We start from the raw sequence: 21260 nt of genomic DNA, 5'->3' as shown, positions 1-21260 counted from the left end.
ATGTGTGTGTGTATATATAGATATACACATATATATATACATATATATGTGTGTGTGTGTGTGTGTGTGTGTGTGTATATTCATTTTCCTATCCGTTTGAGAGACCCAACAAAGATTTTGTCATGTATTAGGGAACAAAATTCAGTTCTCACTCCAGTCAAAGAGGTTTCCTTACCTTCAAATACTACTCTGGTTTTGAATAACCTAAATTGCCATTGCAAAGGGCCTGTGGCTTTCAAGAGCAGCCGGCTCAGGAAGGAGCCCGGGGCGCCATGGACAACACGGATGAGAACACGGAGCCCTCGGCCTGTAGCTGCAGCCACCGCGCAGGGCATTCCTTTGTAAACTTGTCTCTGGGAACTTGTGTCAACTGCTCCCTGACCCAGAATCACCCGGTTAAACAAACCGGGGATTACTCCTGGACTCACACAAAACCAAACCTGCCAGGCCCTTTGTAATCCTTGAGGCGGCCTTTACCTGTTCACATTCGTTCGGGCTCTGATAAGATGGCAGTGGAAAGCCTCCTTTTTAAGGTCCTCAGGATACAGAGATTAGCTCAGTTTTGCCTTCAAAATGACATTTTCCAAACCATATGAGCAGAGTTTCCTTTGCCGTGGCCCATTGAATTGCAAACGAAACCAACCAGTGGTCCATGTTACTCATAAGCTATTCTAACCTCAAATAGTTGCCCTAGAAATCATGGCTGGACAAATTTGAAATACCCAAACCTGGATTAAGCCTGTAAGCTTCAATTGACTTCAATTCAAGCCCAGCTCCCTAGTTTTATCATGTATGACATTACATCACTGCATTGCAATGAAACGTATAATCAAAAAGCCAGACTCCACTTTCCTCTGGGATTTTGGAAGAGCAATGCCTTTTTAGGGGCAAAAATACGAGCTGTGACCTTGTTCTTTATGTTGTTGGTCAAGTATCAACCCAAACATTCATCCTTTTAAAGACGGGATGCCATGCAATCAAGCCAATGCCTGGCCTGATGATTTATCCCCCACCGCCCAAATAACTACTTGCTCAGGGTCACTTTGCAGGAAATGTCTCGGCGAACCAACCCCACTCTTCTCTCATTTGACCCTATTGGAAAGTTCAGGCAGGAAGAGACAGATTTTGAGGTGTCACATTTCAGGGACTCTGAAGCTAGATGAGGAGTCAGAGGCTGGGAATATAAGAACCCCGTTGCACAGGCATGGGACTAGGGGTCTGGGAAACGATCCCTAGAAATGTGGAACTTAGGAACAGAATGTGAAGTTCAGATTCGAAGACGGACACAAAGGGACCTGGGCAGCTAATCCAGAACTGCTGTCGGAGGAAACAGAGTGAGACTATAAATGGGACAGAGCCCTCTGGTCCAGGAGAGAAGTGAACCACAGCAGACCCAGGGAGAGCCACCGCTCCCATGATTGTGAATGAACCAACGCCTTCCAGACATCCAGCTCAGGGTCAGAGCTGGGGTGTGTGCCTGGGCAGGTCTGGGGCCACAGGTCTGAGCACGTACACCCATGTGCGAGGAAGAGAGGACTCCGGGGCAGCCGGCCAGGCTCCCAACACAAGCTCAGGCAACAACCGCTCCCTCCCTCCCCAAGCGCATCGTGCAGCCAGACCAAAGCCCGCCATCCCAATAATCCTTCATGATTTGCAAGGAGAAAAGGTGTTTTGAAGATTGAATAGGAAGGGAAGGTTTTAAAATATGCAAATCGTTCCACTCGCAAACAGTTAATAATTTATAATGACCCTTATTTGCTAATAATTTGAATATTATGAACTGTGGCATGCTGGAGAGCATACAGATCCCTTCTCTGAAAGCTGCACATGTATTCGTTTCGGAGTTTTTTCTTATTTTACTTCTCAGAAAGGGAGCACGCCTTTGAGGCATGAGACAACGGGTTGCTTGGGCTCACACTTTTCACTTCAGCAGGAGTGAGGCTGGTGTAGTCTAGGTGGATAATTAGGGACATATCTAATGTCTGCCTGATTCCCTGGGGCTGCTAGGACCACGAGGATGACACTGATCCAGATCCAGGTGGCTCAGGTGACCCCAGCCCGCTGGCTCAGGTGAGTGAGTCATCGCTGGGTATCTGCCACCTGCCTTCGAGACACGGAGCACCTCTCCTCACCTCGAGACAGGGGCACAAAGAGAAAGGGACAGAGCTAATGTTACAGAGTATCTACCACAGGCCAGGCTCTGTGCTAAGTGTCTTACATCTATTATTACCCCATTTAATCTCACCTTTGCCAAGCAGGTATTTGAACGATCTGCATTGAACCCAGGTGAAAGTGGAGGCACAGAGAAGGGAAATGGCTTTTCCCAGGGCTGCTAGGAAGTGGGAGCATCAAGTTTGTGTGGCTGTTGTAACAAATTAGCACAAATTTACGATTATGCTGGACCCACTTGGATAACCCAGGGCATCTCAAGATCAGCTGTTTCTAGCAACCTTAATTTCATCTGTGAACTTAATTCCCCTTTGCTGTGACACCTAAGGTATCCATAGGTCCCAAGAGTTAGAATGTGGCATCTTGGCAGGGTCATCATAGTTCCCAACACAGCGGAACAGGTGGGATAGGAGCCCAAGCAATCTGGCTCCCAAACTCATGCTTTTAATCGGAAGGCAGTGGCAGTGACATACACATTTTACCTCGCATCAACATCTGTCTGTGCAACTTGCGCAAGATACATCTGAATGAGAAGTTGGCCTCTCGAGGCGCCTGGGCGGCTCAGTCGGTTAAGCCTCTAACTGCGGCTCGGGGCATGATCTCATGGTTCGTGGGTCTGTGGGTTCGAGCCCCACATCGGGCTCTGTGCTGACAGCTCACAGCCCAGAGCTTGCTTCGGATTCTGTGTCTCCCTCTTTCTCTGCCCCTCCCCTGCTCACGGTCTGTCTCCCTCTCTCTAAAAAACAAACATTAAATTTAAAAAAAAACAAAAGAGGGGCGCCTGAGTGGCGCAGTCGGTTAAGCGTCCGACTTCAGCCAGGTCACGATCTCGCGGTCCGTGAGTTCGAGCCCCGCGTCAGGCTCTGGGCTGATGGCTCAGAGCCTGGAGCCTGTTTCCGATTCTGTGTCTCCCTCTCTCTCTGCCCCTCCCCCGTTCATGCTCTGTCTCTCTCTGTCCCAAAAATAAATAAACGTTGAAAAAAAAAATTTTTTTAAATAAAAAAGAAAAATAAATAAAAAAAAAAGAAAAGAAAAGTTGGTCTCTCAACAAAGGTATGTATCCTACTAGCTTTCCTCAATGGATTCATTTACAGTTTCATGGAGTTAACCATGCAAACTAACCAATGCTATTGAGACTGAACTATTTTAAACTTGGATGCCCCCTCCCTATTCCTACCCTAATGACTCTGACTCTCTCTCTCATTCCTCTCTCTCTCTCTCTCTCTCTCACACACACACACACACATCATCTGATAGCAAGAGGTATGTGTGAAGAAACACCTTTGTTTAATTGTGCTTGTGAAGAAAGTATTGTTTCATTCTACAATTATATATATATGTCATTAGCCATATGAATGTTTTTTTTTTTAATGTTTATTTATTTTTGTGAGAGAGAAAGAGAGTGTGAGCCAGAAAGGGGCGGAGAGAGAGGGAGACACAGAATCTGAAGTGGGTTCTACGCTGACAGCAGAAAGCCCTCGGCCCAATGCGGGGCTCAAACTCAGGAACTGTGAGATCATGACCTGAGCCAAAGTGGCGTGTTTAGCTGACTAGCCACCCAGGCGCTCATAGATGAATGTTCTTTTAATGTCATTCCCCTTCCACTAGACCCAAAGGGCTTTGAGGGCAAGGGCTGTGCCTGTTTTTCCCTCATGACTGTGTTCCTAACACCTAGTACCTGACACATAGGGGCTCAATGAGTATATGTTCAGTAAATGCTTTAGCGATGGGACTCCATCACCTCTATCATCACATTGCCACCCCCCTCCTCCTCCTCCTCTTCCTCCTCCTCCTCCTCCTCTACGTCATTACTCTGCCGTGGCAGCCATTACTTTCCTCACATTTCATGCTTTCATGTCTTATACAGAAGAAAACCTCGTATCTGCGTTTCATCATGACATGTTCAGGTGGGTAGAATAACTATCCTTTCACGGCTATGTAACTTGAAGCTCAAAGAGAAGGACACGAACCCAGAGAGGAAGAATTTGTCCCGGGCCACACCCGCGGGGCCCCTAGGTCCCAGGATGTGGATGCCCTAAGGTTACAGCCAAGAGGGGAGCCCAGGGACTCTAGAAGGAGGCACTAAAAACAAACTTGCCTTTCTCTGAGACTTGAGTTTCCTCTTACCATCATGATGAGGGGCAGGAGAAGGAAGTAACCCCACTCAGCTGTTCTCAGGACTTTTATGAGGCCATGGTAGAGTGATTCTGGACGTTTCCTTTCTGAGAGCAGGTCCACACCCCTAGTCAGCCGCCACCACCCTGCCCGTGGAAGCAGAGGGGGAAGGAAAGGCATGAACAGTCATCAGAGGTTTTCAAAGCCCCCAAGGGGCTGCATGTTCCAGTCCATGGCAATAACTCCACCTCCATGGCCTATCATATTTATTTTCTCTCTCTCCTTCCTAGCCTTGCAAGGCTTTCAGATCTCAACCCGTGTGAACACGCTTAGCTCTACGCGAGTGCCTACACACTAGGTTCCTTTCACTTAGGAGTATGTTTGCTTAGTTGTCTTTGGTTTATTGCACTAGAACAGGGGTTGGCAAACTATGGCCCACAGACCAATTCTAGCCCTCCACTTGTTTTGTAAGCAAAGTTTTATTGCAACACAGCCACGTGCACTCATTTGCCTGTATGTGTGGCTGCTTTTGCACTCCAGCAGCGGAGGTGAGTCGCTGCAGCAAAGACCGCATGGCCTGCAAATCCTGACATATTTACTATCCAATCCTTTGCAGGAAAAGTTTGCCAACCCCTGTTCTGGAATATAATAAAGAACTTTAAAAAAAAAAAAAAAAGAACCGTATCTGTCTGCACACTGTCACTGATACCTAACAAATGGCCCGATCCATAGAAGAGTCGAGAATTATTTTTATAATAACAGAGGAGTAACACTGTAGCATGCTAGGCTATTTTTATTTCAAAATTTCGTTTCAGGGGAGCCTAGGTGACGCATTCAGTCTTGGCCCCTGACCCTTGTTTGCTTCTGGGCCCAGAATGCCAAATGAGCGTGGGCCAGCTTGAAAGAAAAATCCCAGAAGAGCTAAGCCATAGGTATCGATAAGTTCTTTCTCTCTGCACCATTCACCACAAAGTCATGACTGCTTCACCGGCAACAAGACAGTGAATGGAAGTGAGAGAAGCCAGGAGTATTTCCTCCATTCTGACTCTGTTTCTCCTCGTGTGGTGCTGATCCAAATGTAATGCTCAAGCTAGGAGCAACAGCATCGCCTGAGAACTGGGGGAACATTCACATTCTAGGGCCCCACCCCAGACCTACCAAATCAGAGACTCTGGAGGAATGATCTAGCAACCTGTGTTTCTTTTTTTAATTTTTTTTTCAACGTTTATTTATTTTTGGGACAGAGAGAGACAGAGCATGAACGGGGGAGGGGCAGAGAGAGAGGGAGACACAGAATCGGAAACAGGCTCCAGGCTCCGAGCCATCGGCCCAGAGCCTGACGCGGGGCTTGAACTCACGGACCGCGAGATCGTGACCTGGCTGAAGTCAGACGCTTAACCGACTGCGCCACCCAGGCGCCCCTAGCAACCTGTGTTTCTACAAGCCCTCCTGGGTGAGTCTGATGAGCAATCAGAATCACTAGCCTGAGGCATGTAGTGGAAATTTGGGGTGTGTGTGTGTGTGTGTGTGTGTGTGTGTGTGTGTATACTATTCAGCCAGGTGCCCAGGGGCACCTAGATGGCTCAGCCAGTTAAGTGTCTAACTCTTGATTTCGGCTCAGGCCATGATCTCATGGTTCATGGGACTGAACCCTGCATTGAGCTCCACATTGACAGCACTCAGACTGTGCTTGGGATTTTCTCTATCCCTCTCTCTCTGCCCCTCCCCTGCTCACACTCGCTCTCTCTCTCTTTCAGAATAAATAAGCTTTACGACAAAATCTCATTTCAGTCTCCCAACTAGCACCGCAATGTTTAAGTGTTATCTCTATTCAGAAATTCAAGTTTGGAGACGTTGAAAATCTCAACCAAAATTTTGCATGTACTGGGCCGTAGGGACAGGAGTCTAAGTTGGCAGGGCTCTTGACTCAGGTATAGAAGGCAGCATAGGTGGCGGCCTGGAGGTGGACAAGACTGGTGCCGTCAGTGCTCTCGCTTGGCCAAAGTCAGGCTCACTCTGGTAGCTTCTATCCGTTGGACACTCTTACAAGGACTTCACATACTTCAGGAGAAACTAGGAGCTTTATCTTCCCTGTATGTATATCAGGGACCAAATGGACCCATCTTTCCCTTTCTTTGATTATGTAAAAACCTTTTATTCTACCCGTTTACAATACCGAAGAGTTTCTTTCTAAACCATTGGGGTGTGTCGAGGATGGGCCTGTCCTGAGCCACAATCAGTGGAAGACGATGCATGTCTAGAGCAGTGTATCGTAGGAAGGCATAATTAGTGCATGCAGGGTCCCCAAAATAATCGTGCAGCGTATGCAGACCAATCAGAGAAAGGGAAAAGGCACTTGGACCTATCACCAGCCTGTGATTGGCAATGTGGAATTTGGGGTTAACCTTTGTTGAGATACGATGAAGAGAATATAGAGCAGATGATTGGAGGTGTGTTTTATGGAATGTGGGAATTATATTTTACTCCAGAGCTCAAAATACACCTAAACACACATAGGCCTTTCTGGTACAAGGTAGAACCCACAACCTCTCTGCGTTCCTCCTGTTGGCAAGTGTCAAAAGATGAGTTTAAGTAATACGAGTGGCCTATTGTCTAGTTTCCTGGACATAAAACCTGATATGAGGCCTTTTTTATGGATACTCAGGGAATCTCTTTGATAACTTAATCAAATGTCTCAACGCCTGCAGAAATTCACACTTACGATCCTTACACATAGTTGAAAGAGTGACTCCTCAATGTGTTTGGCTGAATTAACCTGAATTATAATATGATTTACTTATTCTTTTAGCAATTGCCACAGGCTAGGCCCTTTTCTAGGCACTTCAAGTGCCTTAAAGGAAGCTAGAGATTTTGGCTTCCTTACATGTTGTATTTGAAGTCTCTGTGGATTTCCAGATAAAGATTCGTTTGTTGTTTTTTACAAATGTGAAGCACCTAATGTAAGTCAGGGTTTATCCTAGGCACTGGATAAAGAGAGGTGAAAAAGCTATGGTCCCTGTACTATCGGAGTGTGCAACCTGATAGGAGAAAGAGGCACAAAAATAATTGTGATAACATGATGCAGTGAGCGGTTCTACAGTAATAATAATGAGAATGGCAATATTAATAATTGCTGTAAGTTATTTAGCGTTTACTCTTAAACGAACCCATTAAATACTGCTAACAACCCTTCAAGGTACAGAATCCCATCCCCAATTTACAGATAGAGAAACTGAGGCTTAAATTGAATACACAACTTGACAAAGACCTCACAGCTAATCAATAACAGAACTTGGACCCATCTGCTACCAAAGTTTACGCTCCTCGTGGCCATCCTGTATTACCCACCTTCTCTACCCGCTACTAAAGTTTCAGAGATATGGATGTAGTGAATTGAGAACACAGATGATCTGGAAGCTATCAAAGGGGAAGAATGGAATGCCAACAGAGGAGGGTGAGATCTGAGTCAGGCCTTAAAAACTTAGTCGCCATTTGCTAAAGGGTGAAACATGGGTGTTGAGAAGCAGTGGGTCAGTATGGGAAAGGTTTGGGCTCTGAAAATTGCCTGCCCTTTTAGAGAATAGAGACATTAGTACCACTGGAAAGTAGGGTACATTGAAAGAAATGGGGAGAGTTGTGACCAGAAGATATACTGGAACCAAACCAATCATGGTTCCCAAGGACCAGCCATATTAAAGCATTGTGACTATTTCCTAGGAGAGATCCATCAACCCTTTCTAAGCAGTAGAGTAACAGTGGTCAATAGCATTTAGAGTTTGGGGTCATATCCTCACTGTGTCTATTTCCCTAGCATCTGCTACAATGTCTCGTACAGGGTAGGCGCTCAATAATTGTTGCGTAAACTAAGGAACACATAGTCTTAAAATAGCCCCTTGGACAGCAGTAGGGAAGATACACTGGCGAAGGAAAAGACTACTGGTAAAATACCGGCCAGGAGCCCCTTGGGAAAATCTCAGAGAAAGATCAGTGATAGTAAAGAAGTTGATGTGAGAGAGACATTTGAAGTAGAAATGACAGACTTTAGTGACAGAAGGGCCATATGGGATCAGACGGAGAAAGTAGCTGAGAATAATTTCTAGATTTCCTGTACGTGTCTGAGCCCTCAATGGGGAATACAGAAGGAGGAGTCAAGTTGGGAATTTTGAATCTGAGGAGCCCTTTGGAATGTTCCTGCACAGATTGGGGCCCTGATAGGGAGTGACAGAGAAGACCCATTCAAAATGTTGCCAACGGGTCTCTCTCTTTCATGGAGGCCTCGGAGGGTCCTGGCGGCAGTGACGGCAGCCCCTGGCTAAAGGGAGTCCCCTGCTCAGCGTCACACAATATGAACAGCTGTGACGGGAAGACGGACAATCCCTACCCGGGAGCCCCAAGAAGCGAGGACCTACAATCGGCGACCGGCCCATTAGAAGCACATAGTTGCACTCAGTAGGAGGTTTAGGCAAAGCCGGGGAAGATTTCGTTGACTCTTCCTGTGGAAAATTTATGAAGCCCAGATCGGAGAAAATGTTCTGATGCTTTTAAGGCTGGCATTTGAAGCTGGAATGCCGTCTTCAAGCAGCGCATAACGGCACAAGTCAATAACTCTGACCATTGTGGAAAAATGCCATGTGCCAACAGCGATTTTCCATAATTTTGTTCAGAAAATCTGAAAGAAATGCAGAAATGGATTTGCAGCCTTGGCAGCAGGCAGAGAAACAGTAGCAGAGGGCTGCAGGCCAGTAATTGATGTTTCAAATATCACTGAGGGCTTTGCCTGTAATTTTAGGGGAGAATGATAATAATTAAAAGCACAAACTTACAAGTCACTTCTGAGGAGGGAAAATGCTGAATGCACTTCAAGAAAAGGGGGTTTGTTGAAATGTTTAACTTTTTCCAGAGAGCTTTCAGATACGCAATGATTAGTGTTATGTTCACAGAGTGACTTTCGGCCCCAGTGTCCCAAAGTGCCACAAAGGGAAGATGATTAACCCCCGGGAGCCTCTGGGAGCCAATGACAAAGCTATGCCCATATGACATTCCCAATGTTCAGACATTACCCGGTTTTTGTCACAAACATCACAGTCTTTAAGAGAATGGAATTGAGTTTTTCCCCATCCCCTGATTGTGGAAGTCGTTGTTACGATTCGTGGCAAATTCGATTTGGGACTTTGCCCCAAGACAGGCCGGAGTCTGAATCCGCATTCACCCTTATTAGTTCTGTAATCTCAGGCACCTCGCTCGACTTCTCCGAGCCTTGGTTCCTTCATCTGGAAAATGGGTATAACAAGGTCCTCCCTTCTCATAGAATCGGTATTGTGGGTTACCCAAGACAGTAAAACAGCACTGTTCCCCGATTGTGATCAGAGCTTGATAAATATTCGATGTTACTAATATTGCTGTTGCTGCTAAAATGGCAAAGGCACGCTATTTTTCTATACCTACTTACTTTTGCTGACAGAATACAATTTCCTCCACTGCAGTTTGCCTGGGTCTGTTTGACATTGCAAAAACAACAAAGACCAAAGTAAGCCTCTAACCTCCTTTCCTGAAGGGAATCCTCTTTAGTGACCAAACGCAGGGACTCAGCTTTCCATATCTCTAACCCTTGACCTATCACACCTCCCTGCACGTGGTGAGGACTCTATAAATGCGTGTGGAGAATGCATACGTCTAGATGGGCAAATCGAGTGATCCCTCCATTGTGATAATGGACAGGGATTCTGGTACCTAATCAGCTTCTGATGGCGAACACACGTTTCTACCAACACCGCATCTGGGCTTTTCTCAGGTGCAAGTTCTCCCTTCCTTTCAACACTGACTGGGGGTGACCTTCTGCGGCTTGGGGGGACAGATGTGGTAATACGGGTTGATCGGGATGCCGTGATGAACAGATGAACGGTGAGCAGATACTCTGGCTAGTGGCCTGCCATTAGCCCCGCAGTAAATATGGTCCTTTTGTATTTTTCTTCAGCACCACCAACCTCCTTCTGGCCCATCAGAGTGAATTTTGCTCTCTGGATCATGTTTAGGTCCTTCTTCAGGTTTTTGCAGACATAACCCCGCCTGGTGGCTCATGATTCTGAAAGTGAACTAGCAACCAGCAGCAGATGAGATGAAGAGCTTTTGTTTCTTCTTTTCTCCCAACCCCAAACAGGAACTTCGATGCTCCCAGGAAATCATTGACAGCATGTGGACACCCTGCACAGAGGCAAGAGAATATATGATTTGCTCCAAGAAGTAGCAAATAGAATTATGTATTTCTAATTGAACTTTCCAAGTTGAAGTCCGTTGAATTATAATCGTAATTTGGTGTCAGGATGAAGGTGACTGAGCACCTATAAGGAATTGAGAATGGTAGAAGTCATTTTTTTAGAAAGAGAAAATATAGAGCAGAGCTGTATGGGAACTCTCAGCAGGGGAGGATTCCCTAGTCACCATCCTGGTGACTTGGGATGCCTTAGGAATACCTGATAGACAAGTATCCCTGAGCCTAGAGGGCCGGTGTTTCCCTTTAAGACTCAGAATCATTAAGTTCTTGCCAATGTCCTTCCTTTAAATGGATGACAGAAGGAGAGAGATTCATCCCAGTCCCCATGTACTCAGGCTGGGGGGTTTAAACAACTCCAGACACCAAAAGGCAGAGACTGAGGGAGGGAAAGGAATAAGTGCCATGAAGAGAGGACCCCAAACCTGGTTGGGTACCAGAATCACCTGCTGATGTTGAATTTATGAGGCCCCACTCAAGACCAAGTGGATGTAAATCGCTTTCCTCCACAGAACTTTGAATCTTCATCAAAAGTACTTGCCGTACGTATGTGGACTCTAGCCTGTATTTATCGACCTACCCACCTATCTGCCACACAGTCTTAATTATTGTAGCTTTATAATAAGTTTTAAAATCATATCTTTTTCGTCCACCAGCTTTGTTCTTATTTTTCCAAGTAAATTTGGATATTCTAGGCCCCTTGGCATTTCTATATGAATTTTAGAATTAGTCGATCAGTTTCTACAAAATAATCTGCCGGGATTCCATTCAAATCTGTAGCTCACCATGGGGAGGATTAACGTCTTAACAGAATTGGATCTTCTGACCTCTGAGCACAGCATATCACTCAGAAAGGTTTTTTTGTTTTGCTTTGCTTTGCTTTTTTTAGCATTCATCTTATAGATCTTTCACACTTTTTGTCCGATTGATCCCTAAGTACTTTATATATGTATCTGATGCTATGGTGAATCACATGGTTTTATCAATTTCCACTTCTGATTGCTTGTTTCTAGTATATAGGGGTACAGTTGGTTTGGACATACGGTAATAGTGTCCCACAACCTTGCTACACTCACTAATTAGTTCTAGCAGCCTTTTGTAGATTCATTGGATTGTTGACCCAGACAGTCACGTTGGTTGCAAATAAAAACAATTTTGCTTTTTCCTTTCAAATGTTTCTGTTTGGAGTTTTTGTATCGGCGTTCGTGAGAGAAATCAGTCTGTAGTTTTCATTTACCATCATGTAATTTTCTGGTATCAGGGTAAACACTGGCTCACAGAATAAGCTCAGAAGTATCCCCTCCTTTAAAAAAAATTTTTTTTAATCAATAAAGAAGTAAGTTTTATAAAAGAGTTTGCATAGAATTGGTATTATTTCTTTCTCAAATATTTGAAAACACGCAGCTAGCAAAACTATCATGGCCTGGAGGCCTGGAGTTTCCTTGTGAGAAGGCTTTTAGCTACCAATTCAATAAATTTGCTAGATATAGGGATATTTGGGGTTTCTATTTCTTTAAGAATGAGCTTTGTTAACCTGTGTCTTCCAAAGAATTTGTACATTTCATCTGGGCATCAAATTCACTCATCTAGAATTGTTTATATATATATGTATATATATATTTTTTTTTTTTTTTGAGAGAGAGAGAGACAGAGTGTGAGTGGGGAGGGGCAGAGAGAGAGAGAGAGAGAGAGAGAGGGAGACACAGAATCAGAAGCAGGCTCTAGTCTCCAATGCTTTCAGCACAGAGCCCGACGCAGGGCTCGAAGCCACAAACTATGAGATAATGACCTGAGCCGAAGTCGGGCGCTTAATGGACTGAATCACCAGGTGCCCCGAGTTGTTTATATTTTTTATCATCCTTTTAATATCAGTAGACTCTTCAGCGATATCACCTCTGTAAGTTTCTTTTAATATCATTAATAGGAATCATTGATCTTTTTTTTCTGATTACTCTAGCTAGAGATTTATCAATTTTATTGTTCTTATCTAAAAACTGAGGTTTGGGGTTTTTTTGTTGTTGGTTTTTTTGTTTTTTGTTTGGGCTTTTTTTTTTTAATTTTTTATTTTTGATGTCAAATTTATTGTCACATTGGTTTCCATACAACACCCAGTGCTCATCCCAAAAGGTGCCCTCCTCAATGCCCATCACCCACCCTCCCCTCCCTCCCACCCCCCATCTACCCTCACTTTGTTCTCAGTTTTTAAGAGTCTCTTATGCTTGGGCTCTCTCCAAACTGAGGTTTGGTTTTAATGATTTCTATTGTTTTCCTATGTTCCATTTTGTTTATTTCTGCTATAAACTTTATTTCTTTTTTCCTACTTACTGTAAGTTCAATTTGCTCTTCTCTTTCCATTTTGTTAAGCTGAACATTGAGGTATTAATTGGAGATCTTATTTTCTAATAAAGACATTTAATCCTATAAATTCCCCTCTCATACTGCCTTAGTTAGTGATATTCCAAAAATTTTGTTATGTTGTGTTTTCATTATCATTGTTTGAAATACAATCTAATTTCTTTTTTGATTTTGTTATTCATCCATGGGTATTTTTTAGAAGTACCTTGTTTAGTATACAAATATTTGGGGATTCTAAAAAGATCTTTATATCATCGTATTTTAACTTAATTACATTTTGGTCTACTTTGTGTGACCTAAATATTTTTAAATCATTAAGACTTGTGTCTTTGGCCCAGGATATGTATATCCTAGTAAATACTCTGAATAGACTTAAAAAATAATGTGTCTTACACTGCTGGTAAGGGTACTGTTCTATCCATGTTGATTAGGTCAATTTGTTTGACAGTGTTACTCAAATCTCCTATATACTTACTGATTTTTAAATCTATTTTGTGCTACCAATTTCTTTTCTTTTTTTATTTAAATTCAAGCTAGTTAACATAGTATAGTATTGGTTTTAGGAGTAGAATTTAGTGATTCATCACTTACATATAACACCCAGTGCTCATCCCAACAAGTGCCTTCCTTAATGCCCATCACCCATTTAGCCCATCACCCCCCACCATCACTCCAGCAATTCTCAGTTTGTTCTCTGTATTTAAGAGTCCCTTTTGGTTTGCTTCCCTCTCTGTCTTTATCTTATTTTTCTTTCCCTTCCCTTATGTTCATCTGTTTTGTTTCTTAAATTCTACATATGAGTGAAATCGTACATTTGTCTTTCTGAGTGACTTATTTCACTTAGCATAATACACTCTAGTTCCATCCACATGATTGCATACAGCAAGATTTCATTCTTTTTGCTCGCCGAGTAATATTCCATTGTGTATATATTCTGCATCTTCTTTATCCATTCCTCAGTTGACAGACATTGGGCTCTTTCCATAATTCAGCTATTGTTGATAGCACTGCTATAAACATTGGGGTGCACGTGCCCCTTCAAGTCAGCATTTTTGTATCCTTTGGATAAATACCTAGTAATGCAATTGCTGGGTCATAGGGTAGTTCTATTTTTGATCTTTTGAGGAACATTGATACTGTTTTACAGACCGCCAGCACCAAATTAACATTCTCATCAACAGTGCAAAAGTGGGGGCACCTGGGTGGCCCAGTCGGTTGAGCATCTGACTCCTGATTTCAGCTCAGGTCATGATCCCAGGGTCAAGGGATCATGGCCCACGTTGGGCTCTGCACTGAGTGTGAAACCTGCTTGAGATTCTCTCTCTCTCCCTCTGCCTCTCTCCCTGGCTTTCTCTCTCTCTAAAATAAAATATATATATACACACATATATATATATATATATGTTTTAATTTTTAAAAAAGTGCAAAAGTGTTTCTCTTTCTTTGCATCCTCACCAACATCTGTTGTTTCCTTGGTTGTTAATTTTAGCCATTCTGACAGGCGTGAGGTGGTATCTCATTGTGGTTTTGATTTGTATTTCCCTGATGATGAGTGATGTTGAGCATTTTTTCATGTGTCGGTTGGCTATCTGGTTGTCTTCCTTGGAGAAATGTCTATTCATGTCTTTTGCCCATTTCTTCACTGGATTATTTATTTTTTGGGTGTTGAGTTTGATAAGTTCTTTATAGATTTTGGATACTAACCCTTTATCTGACATGTCATTTGCGAATATCTTCTCCCATTCTGTAGGTTGCCTTTTAGTTTTTCGATTATTTACTTCACTGTGCAGAAGCGTTTTATCACGATGAGGCCCCAATAGTTCATTTTTGCTTTTGTTTCCCTCGCCTCTGGAGACATGTCTAGTAAGAAGTTGCAGTAACCAAGGTCAAAGAGGTTGCAGCCTGTTTTTCCTCTAGGAGTTTGATGGTTTCCTGTCTTACATTTCGGTCTTTCAACCATTTTGAACTTATTTTTGTGTCTGGTGTAAGAAAGTGGTCCAGTTTCATTCTTCTGCATGTTGCTGTCCAGTTTTCCCAACACCATTTGCTGTAGAGACTGTCCTTTTCCATCGGATATTCTTTCCTGCTTTGTCCAAGATTAGTTGGCCATATGTTTGTGGGTCCATGTCTGGGTTCTCTATTCTGTTCCATTGATCTATGTGTCTGTTTTTATGTCAGTACTACACTGTCTTGATGATTACACCTATGTAATTGTGCTACCAATTTCTAAGAGAGAAATATTGACATCCTCAACTAAAAATGTGGACTTGTGTATTTCTCCCTGGTGTCCTTGGCTACTTGTTGCTCCATGTGTTATGAAGATGTAGTCAGTACATAAAAATTTACAATTGTTATATCCTTTTGATGAGTCAGGCACTCTACCATTATAAAATGAAAACTTGTGCCCTATTAATATTAACTTTGAAATCTATTTTGTCTGATACTAAGCCACTCCAGATTTCTTTTGGTTAGTGTTGACATGTCACATCTTTTTCTACCCTTTTCTCTTTAATGACTTACTTGTGTCTTTCCATTTGAAGTGTGGTTCATTGTAGTTAGGATAGAGTGAGATCTTTTTTTAATTTAATCCAACAATCTCTGCCTTTTGATAGAAGTATTTAAACCATTGACATTTAATTACATTATTGATACGGTTACATTTTCTTCCCTTTGTCTTCTTTTTCTGCTTTCTTTGAATTAATTGAATATATTTTTTAATGATTCTATTTCCCCTCCTTCTTTGGATTACTATTAACTATAGCTCTTTGTTTTGTTATTTAGTGGTTACTTTAGGGTTTATGGTATACACATTTAACTTGTCACAGTCTACCTTTACATGGTGTCTTACCACTGCACGTAAAGTTTAAGAGCCTTAGAAGAGTGTATACTTAGATTTCTCCCCTCTCATTCTTTGGAATATTGTTATCATACTTTACTATTATGTTTATAATATACATAAGATTATATTGCTATTATTTTTCACTTGCAGAGTCAGTGGTCTTTTATGTGATTTAAGTGATAAGAAAACTCTCTTACATATTTACCCATGTGTTTACCCTTTCCAACACCCCTTGTTCTTTATGTAGATCCGTATTTCCGTCTGGAATCATTCTTCTTTGGCCTGAAGGACTTTCTTTAACTTTTCTTGCAGTAAAGATCTGCTGTGATGAATCGTTTTTGCATTTGTTCATCTGAAAATTTTTAAAAGATTATTGTCACTGAGTATAAAATTTTAGGTTGACTTTTTTTTTTCTTTGAGTTTCTAAAGGTGCTATATAGCAGGTACTGCCATTATCTTCATTTCAAGACAGGTGAATTGAAGCTTACAAAGGCAAATTAAAGTGTTCAGGTTCAGAGAACTAATAAGTGGTAGAGCCAGGATTCAAATCCACGCTGTCTGATTTTGGATTCCCCAAAAGTGGAAACATAAGGGGAACCTGTCGCTAATGGGTAAAGCACCATGCTGTAGATACGCTACGTTGCATACACTAGTTGTATGTACATGGTACTGTGGTTCTGTGATTTACTTAATTTTTCATAATATGCACTTTACAACTAACTTCCTTTTTCTCAATGTTTTTCTAATGTTTTTATTTACTTTTGAGAGAGAGACAGAGAGACAGAGACAGAGACCGAGCAAGTGGGGGAGGGGCAGAGAGAGCGAGGGAGACACAGAATCCCAAGCAAACTCCAGGTTCTCAGCTGTCAGCACAGAGCCCGACGCAGGGCTTGAACTCACGAGCTGTGAGATCATGACCTGAGCTGAAGTCGGACACTTAACCGACTGAACTACCCAGGCGCCCCCCTAACTTCCTTTTTTTATCCTAAAGTACTTCTAACACTAGCTTTTCCATTTGTTGGCTAAATAGGGTTTTCCTGAAGCTCAAATGAAATCATCTATGCAAAGTCCTTGGCACAATGACAAATACTATTTTTCACATATGAGTTACCCTAAACGTGAAGTCTAGCATAGTGTTCAATAAAATTTTTGCTCTAAATCTAATCCAAATGAGGTTCTTTCTCTTTGTTTGTCCTTTTTGACTTAAGCAGTTGGCTTTTTCCTCCCTAGATTCCTGAGACTTGACACTGGAAATGTGAACCAGGCAGCTTTTCCAGAAGCACACTAGTCTATCCAGTCTCCATTTAAAATGTCGATGTGGACTGTTTCTCCTTCGCTGGTCAAGTTTCAAGAATTATCTCTCTCAACATCCTTCTTTCCTAGTCACTTCCTAGAGTGTCCACCCAATGGGTTTCTCTAAATAACGTGCCCATATTTGTATATGCCCATCTATCCTCACTGAACAACTATATAGTTATTCAAACCACTGTTTTGCTTACCCATCCCCCTGAAACCACACAAACGGAGACTCATTTGAGTCTCCTCTCAGTCGCTCACTCCCAATGTTAACATACGAAAACCAGAGTTGTATTATCATCTTCCCCACTCCAGCCACATGCAATGAAAGTCAAATTCACATATGACTTTGTTTGTCTTTTCATTACATCAGTCCCCGGCAGCAACCTTAGCAGAAAAAAATAATTATGCTTGCTACTCCACATGCATTTGGCACATACTGTGGCTTCCTTAAGAACTCATGAACAGCAGAGATGAAATAGAGGACACCTCTCCCTCCACCTGAGACATCTTCTTTGGGCAAGAGCATTTAATGTCAGAGAAAGAAAGATCCATGAATTAGGGGTTAAAGATTTCCACAGTGCACAAGGCACCTTTGGTAAATGATCTCCTTGAGCAACCATCACTGGGAAATCACACCCTGATTTCACACATCTCTCTCACCATTCACGGGGACCTTGGGCTGTGTATTGACTATGTCCCCAGAGAGCGAAGGCTTGCATGCAAAACTGCAAACAACTCAGCAGAGTTGCTAAAAATAATTATATTTCAGTAGAGGATTCTAAGCAAAAAGGGAGAAGAATGTATTTACCAAAACCAGAATATCCAATAGACAGTGGAGTGGAACTGAACAAAGTCGTATACAGAAATAGCATTTGGATCCCATCTGAATTTAGCGATAAGGACTGTAACAATACAGTACAAATGTACCTTGTGTAGCATTTTTCATTTAACCTTCGTTCCCAGACACTTTATGGCATTAGATAATGCAGTTACAGAGAGATCTAATAGCAGAGGGACAGGAAATTAAAAGACTTAAAGTCCGGTAGGCACAGCAGTATGTCAGATGAAATCTATACAGGAATCGGTAGACTGACAATGCCCACATGATTACAAAGGGCAGGTTTCAAAAGAGAATACTTTGGAATGACAGACTAGGTCCAAAGAGCATCAGGAAGGAACAAGAAGAAAGCAACAGATCCCACACCTACGTGCGAAGCACTTACCATATGTCCACCATTTCTCCAATCACTTCCACACGCTCTATTGCATTTGATCTGCACAGTCCTCTCTAATGGCAACATCAGCCTCTAACCTTGCAAGGGAGAAAAAGTGATGCTTGGAGAATGAAAGGGAATATCTCAAAGGCAGATATCAAGTACAAGAGGCAGGAGCCAAGTCAAATTCTCTGACCTGTGGCTCTTAAATTTTAATGCCTATGTAGGTGTGAGAACACACACACACACACACACACACACACACACACACAGCATCATCATCACCATCATTATCACCATTATCATCACCTGGGGAAGCTTATGAAAACTACATTTCCAGTCATCACTTCCCATATAGTTCTGGGGTAGGAGTATATAGGGACCTGAAGGGTTTGGAGCTGATTAAAGGAAAAGTTACAACCATGAGAGTCAGAAACACACTCATGCTTTATTGGGCAACACTTGCAGAGGGTTGTATTTGTATGTGATGGGAAATCCCTCATAGCAAGAGATGATCCAGAGGCTTCAAAGGGCCATTATCTAGAAGTCAAGGAGGGCAAAGGAACTGGTAGGGGAAGAAGGACCTGAGAGGGAGGTTTGGGTGTCTAGGTGGTGTCTGTCTCAGCATCAAGACAGAGAGACCCTGGGTCAGAACTTTCCAAAGTACAGCAGTGACTTGGGGCCTGATAACTACAAGGTCCTATGTCTTATCAATGAATAATGGCTGTCAGGTGAGGTTTTCAGGGGAATGCAAAGCAGGCAGACTCCGAATGGCTAAAAATCTGTTTGTTTGTGCTGTTTTACAAACAACTTGGTGTCCAAAACTTTGGATTTGGTACTGGCAGGTTTTTGAGCCAGTGAGTCTGAAAGTGATGGCCAATAAACGGACGCCATCTTTGGTTCATTTATATAAGGGACTGGGACCCCCGTGAGAGGTAAGTCTGGTGCAGTACACTACAGACCATATTTTGAGAAAGGAATATTCTCCAAACTCCATGTTTTGGGGCTCTCTTTACTGCACCACAGGAAGCTGAAACAATGGATGGGCACGCCCATCGATGGTCTCCCAGAAGAAGATAGTTCCCCGGGGAGTCCAGCAGAAGATGGTCAAGTGCTGAGGCAGCGTCAGCACAGACAGATGCTGGTTGGGCCACAGAATCTGGCTTGGGATGGGCAACAGGCTCTCATGGTCTTTGTGAGGACCCATTGTCTCCACACAAGCTCAATTTCTGTAATCCTTCCTTATGAGCAAAGTAAGAACGGGGTGTTTGGGCAGTGAAATCCCCAACCCAGTGAGGAGCAAACTGAAATACATGCCGTATTTGAACCGTTTCATGGTTCGGCCCACGATTCACCATGTATGTGTGGAACTATAGCTGTAAGTTCTTGGATGTCAGGAACCAAATGAGTTTGAGGCACGATCCTATAATCGGCATTTAAATTGTAACTGTACCTCCAGCGAAGGGAGTTAGTAAAGGGCATTGACTAGTGAAGAATATAGGAAGACTCGGTCAGTGGGTTCCATGTGTTTGAGTCGGTGTGCTGAGAAATCCACCTGGAGCCATGAAATTCCGATCAGTTCCCATATCCTGGAAGCCAAGCAGGGAATTAGGATTCTATGCTCACCACGGGGCGGAGTCACAAATGGAGGCTGTCACTGGGATGTGGTGTTTAAGGCTGTGCTCCCCAAACTTATAAAACGGTTTTTTCCAGGGTAGTGGGGAGGCTGGAGGGAGGGGTAGAGAAAAAGAAACACTGACTGGAAAAAAAAAAAAAGCGTGAGGGGCCCCGTCCTCCCTTCCCCTATAGGTGGGGTAAAGAAGGAAGTCCCCTTCTCTGCAGATTTTGCCTCCACTTGTCTCCCCACCTCATCTTTTGTGGCTCGTTCGGAACCTCCCTTCTTTTCAAAATCTGTTCCCCAGCACCCATGAATCACCTCGTGGGAGGCTAGTTTGTGGTTGTGACACTATAAGTGTGCCCCTCCAACCTCAATTTCTCAAACCACAGCTCCCTCCAAACACTCTCAGATCTCAACTCACACAAAAGCATCCTGGGGCACCTGGGTGGCTCAGTCCATTGAGCGTCAGACTTCGGCTCAGGTGATGATCTCATGGTTCACGGGTTTGAGCCCCACCTCTGCCTTGCTGCTGGCGGCACAGAGCCTGCCTGGGATCCTTTGTCCCCCTCTCTCTGCCCCTACCCTGCTCTCTCTCTCTCAGAAATAAATAGATGTTAAAAAAAAAAAAGTGTCCTAAGTCTCAGCACTATGGCTAGACAATGCAGTACCTGCTGGCGAGGCTATGGTTCTACACATCTCTACCCGACACCCAAAGGAAAAAAGAAGCACAACAATTCTAAATTGTGGCTGACAATATTGTGTGCCACCACAACAAAAACACAGTTTCTTTCAAACATGTGACCTGTAAGTTTTGCTTTCTTTTTCCTGGAGTTGCCCTTAACGCGAAGAACGTGGTGCATCATTCCCCCGCACCGCTAAGGGTTCAATACCCCTATAATTAGTACAACATGTACATGGGTGATTTTTAGACAACGTGGATGCCTGCAGTTCCTTATGACTCCCCTGGTGTTTCTTACATAGGCATCATGGCGAGAGTCCTTTCCTCCACGAGGAAACCCCTCTTGTCCTGGATGGTTTCTGGTCACCCTTCAGACATCACTTCCAAGACCTTTGTTTTCCGAAGTGTGGTCCATGGGCCAGCAGGACCAGCTGCACCCAGGAACACGTTAGAAACACGGAACCTCAGGCCTCACCCCGGCCTCATCAATCAGAGTCTACGTTTGAAATAAGTCCCTGGGTGCCTCACGTGCACGTTAAGAGTCTGAGAAGTGCAGCGCTAGAGGGCATCTTCCTGGCAGCAACCCACTCCTGGCTTCCATTTCCTTCTACACGCTTCTTAATTCTGTTACAGTAACTTTAGGAAACTCTCCCAGTCTTTTTCAGATTGCCTGCGTGAAATTAGTGGTGCTAACTGCAACTCGT

This window comes from Herpailurus yagouaroundi, unplaced genomic scaffold (assembly GCF_014898765.1).
Source record: "Herpailurus yagouaroundi ecotype Mexico unplaced genomic scaffold, PumYag 196, whole genome shotgun sequence".
Taxonomy (NCBI): Eukaryota; Metazoa; Chordata; class Mammalia; order Carnivora; family Felidae; genus Herpailurus; species Herpailurus yagouaroundi.
The sequence above is the reverse complement of the archived record's forward strand: the minus strand, read 5'-3'. Positions refer to the sequence as shown.